Genomic DNA, 4691 nt, shown 5'->3' with positions numbered 1-4691 from the left:
AAGTAATGATATTTGATAATACTCTCTATTAAATTTTCAATAAATGAGCACTATGTTATGATATTATATAAGTGAGAAATGATTTCATAGTTTCATTTGATGTCATTCTCAATAATAAGATCAGAATGAAAATGTGACTAAGAATTCAAACATATTCTTTATCTGAGACTAGATTTTTATTTGAAAAGTGAATCTGAAATCTTTAATATTTGAAATAATATGATTTGAGATCAATGTAATGAACATAAACCATGATCAGAAGTAATGCTTTTAGGTAATGTAACAACTGTAAAGTTTGATTCTGATCTCAGACACGGTTATATGATCAGTCTAGTCATATGTGTCAATTTTCTTGATTTTGAAAGATCTCTGATCTGTAATTGTGAAGATATCTGAGAAGTGATCTTCACAAAAACTCTGTTCATCTTTGATGTTTCAAAACATTAACATCAAGTCTCACTCTCATACTGCTCTTCTTAATCTAACTCATTCTCAGTAGAAAAATATAAAAAGATATCTCAGTAACAGCATTCAATATATAATCAGTGAATAACAAGTTAACAGTATATTAACAACTATAAAATCAGTATATCTCAAGATCTGACTGAGTCTTTGATCTCTGCACAGTGAGATATATTAAATCTAGTTTTAATATCTCAATATTCAATAGATTCTATAAGAGATTGAGAACAGCAATACTAGGTTACTATTGAATTTGAGAATTAACTCTATATTGATATAATCATTGACAAAGTCTTCTATTTTGAGAAATAAATAATCAGTTTCTCTACATCCTGCTGACAATATTTATATTATTATATAGAAACAGACTTATATTCTCTATAATATCAAGACTCTGAAGAGAGAAAGTCTTGATAGAGAGTATACAGTAGTGTATATCTTAGCAGTTTCTATCTCATTCTTCTGCAGCAGTTAATGCAAAAAAAAGATCTTAGAAATAGTTTTTTACTTCTCTTGAAAAAGTAAGATGTTTTTCTCTGAGTTTTATATAATATTCTTATAAAGAATTAAAAACAGAGCTGTTTTCTGTTATAATTTCATATTCTTTTAAGTAAGAATTACTTTTTCAGTGACTGAGAAGCTTTTATTAATACTTAATTCTTTTTTACACTCTTTATTAACTGATTTGAGTTGCACACTTGTTATGTGAGAAGAATTGAATGATTCAGAATAAAATTAAATAGTTTTAATCAATTTCTCTGTAAAAAATTAATTTATTTTTTGTCAGCTTTTTTCTCAAAAACTGTCATGTTATCTGATTTATTATCAATTCATATCATACTTTTTCTCACTATATCTTAACAAAGAGATTGTAAAGATTTTATTAATTTATCTTAAAAATTAATTTTAGTTTATTAGATTCTCTTTAAAAATCTAATCTAGTTACTGAACTAGTGTGAAAAAAATCAGATGTTTTATACACAGAAGTCTTTTATTCTTCTTTTGAAACAGTCTGACTAAGTTTTTAAAAGAGTGTAATAAATATCTCAATTGAAACAGTCTGACTAACTTTTCATTGAGTGAGAATAATTAGTTCAAAAATACACTCAGTTAATATGAAAAAAGATGCTTTCTCAAATGCTATTTCTGAGATTGAAATTCTGAAGAGAAGAAAGAAAGAACAAATAGAGAAATAACAAGTTCTTGAAATACAGAAACTTGAAAAAGTAAGTAAGATTCTTGAAAAGCAGTGTCTGAGTGAGATGAATAAAGAAGTTCTGTTAATTCTTCATACTCAGACTAGACAATTACAGAAGATGATCAAGTTCAAACTTGGAATTTCAAACATATTTTAAAAAACATTGAAATTTTCTAATATAATTACTGACTCTTCATCTTACTCTTCTTCTTTTCTTTCTACTTCTTCTTCTTCTTTGAATCAGAAGAAAACATATGCTTAAGCAGCTGAATCTGCTATCTCTAAATCTGCTGCCTCAAAATCTGCTCAAAATTCTGAGAAAACTGAGAAGAATACTGCTCATACTTCTATTCATAGAAAAGTGAAGAAAAAAATGTAAAATGAGAAAAACTTTCACATCTTCAGAAAATAGAAGACTTATTCTCAAAGTCTCAAATCAGAACATTCTGCAAAGAAACAAGCTAAGCTTAAATCTCATTTTCAGAATCAGAAATGAAATTAATGAGCAGTTCTTTTCTCAGTTAATAACTGATATTGAAGTTTAAAAATCAGTTATAACTTCAATTGAGTCATTCTTCTTTGAAAACTTCATCATTCTGACTACAATGTCTGAATTCAGTGCAGAATTCCTTATTCAGAATGAGAATCTCTGAAAATCAGTAGTAGAATCTTTATTAAACATAATAATTCTATCTGAGAGAGATGAAAAGTGAGATAAATTCATTCTTCATAATATTTCAGTTGAAATTTTTGACTGTGAAGAAGAAATACTACTTCTTAAAAATAAATTAGAAGAATACAACTCTATTCAACTAAGAAAAGAGTCTGTATGACTAAATTCAATTGAGTTCAGATAAAGCAGAAGAAATGTCTCTATTCTAGTATATACAAAGACACTTGAACAGTCAAAGATCTCTGAAGTAAGAGTAACAGATTTGAAAATGAGAGTTTATAAATACAAAGACTTAAGAATGAATCTCAAAGCTTAAACACAGTGTTCAAACTATCAAAGATATAGACACTTTGCAATCTCTTGTTTTAAAGACTCAGAAGATGTATTCTGTGCCAGAGATTACAAAACTAGTGAGTATAAATATGAAACATGCTCAAAAAGAGATGAAATATATCAACATACTCTGCTTAAATGCTCTAATTGCAAAGAAAAACATGCATCTAGCTCAAAAGAATGTATATTTACTTCAAGAACTCAAAAGAACTGAAGAAAAGATAAAGCTCAAAGTAAATCTAGAACTGAAGAGAAGAGTTAAGTCAGTAAACTCATAACTGTACACTTAAAAAGAAGAAACTCTTAACTATCTAAATCTTCAAACTTCAATTCTTCAGCTAAATATAAACAGAATTTGAATTCTCAAACTTCTGTTAAGATTAGAGAATTGAGAAATAACTCTGATAATAAACTAGATATAATACAAGCAGTTGAGATTTCTACTTTTCAGAATAGTTATAATCTACTATCTGATGATAGTGATTAGATTCTACTCTACTCTCTTTTAGTATGAATATATAACAAAAACAATAAAAAAAGTTTAAAAACTCTTCAAAAATCACATTTATTCAAAATAATGTGAATAGAAACTCAAATTGTATTTATTCTTATCTTCAAATTACATTTCAATAAAAAGTTGATTTTATACTGCTTCAGAAGCTGAATTTTGATACTGAGTAAAAATATATTATTTCTCATTTAAGCTACTACTGCTTTCTATCTCAAAAGTCTGAGATAAAGTCAAGAGTAGTGATCTATGAAAGAAAGAGATCAAGATATTAATTTAATCTAAGATTTAATATCATGTCTGACTCTGATATTCTGATGAGTAATATTATAGATAAAGAGAATGAGTTTGATACTATACAGCTTATAAATATCTATAATGAAAAGTCATTGAAGAAAAATAACAATATCTGGATAATTAATAGAGAGTTTCTGAATATAACTTCATTAAGAAACTCTATAATTGTAGAAGATTTCAATACACATCATTTCTGATGAAATTCAGAATGCAAAAGAGCAGTAAGAGCTGATAATCTGATTGAATAAATCTTTGAGTATTCAATGAATTTAGTTAACAAGTCTGATCAACACACATTCTTTAGAAAAGATATAAAATAGAAATCTATTATAGATTTAATCTTCATGTCATAAAATCTAATGAAAAAAAGACTTGTAAACTGATTTATTAATTCAAATGAGACATCAGAATCAGATCATGAGATTATTCAATTTAATATTGAACTGAGTGAAGAATAAATGAGTGAAATTCCTCTTCTCTTTAATCAGTTTAACTTTGAAAAACCTGTTTGAAAGACAGTTGAAGAAAGTATAAAACTGTTAAAATCTGAAAGACAGAGTAAGCTATATTTAAATCCTGGTCAAGATATCTCAAATGAAATACTTGAGAATAGAGTAAAGCTCATTACATCTATCATTCTAACAAGTGTTAAAGATAATATTTTAAAGTGAAAGTCTTCTGAGTATTTAAAACTCTGATGAAATGAGAATATCATATCTAAAAGAAATCAATTAGCTACTGTAAAAAGAGATTGAAAGAATGATATAATTTCTAATACAGAGTTCAAAACTGTCAGAAATGAATATTTTTCAGATATTAAAGAAGCTAAAACAGACTGCTGAAATAAATTTCTTGAAGAAGTATAAGAAAAGAAACTTTTTAAAGCTTTTAACTATACTATAACAAGAAGTGTAGCAAAACTTCCAGTCTTAGAATATGAGTTTCAGAATGAATCATATACAGTAAACTCTTTTGAGAAAAAATATTAAGCTTTTATAAGAACTCTCTTTCAAAACTTATCAGATTCAGATTCAGAGAAAGAGAATATATCACTTCTCAACTATATTGATAAAAATGACTGAGAATGACCTGATCTTATATAAGATGAATTAGAGTCAGCTATCTTCTCAAGTTCAGTTAAAACTGCTGCAGAGCCTGATTCAATTAATCACTTGATTATTCAAAATACATACTTCTACTTAAAGAATAAGTATTTTGAG

This window comes from Blastomyces gilchristii (assembly GCF_000003855.2).
Source record: "Blastomyces gilchristii SLH14081 genomic scaffold supercont1.2, whole genome shotgun sequence".
Taxonomy (NCBI): domain Eukaryota; kingdom Fungi; phylum Ascomycota; class Eurotiomycetes; order Onygenales; family Ajellomycetaceae; genus Blastomyces; species Blastomyces gilchristii.
Note: the sequence above shows the minus strand (reverse complement) of the source record.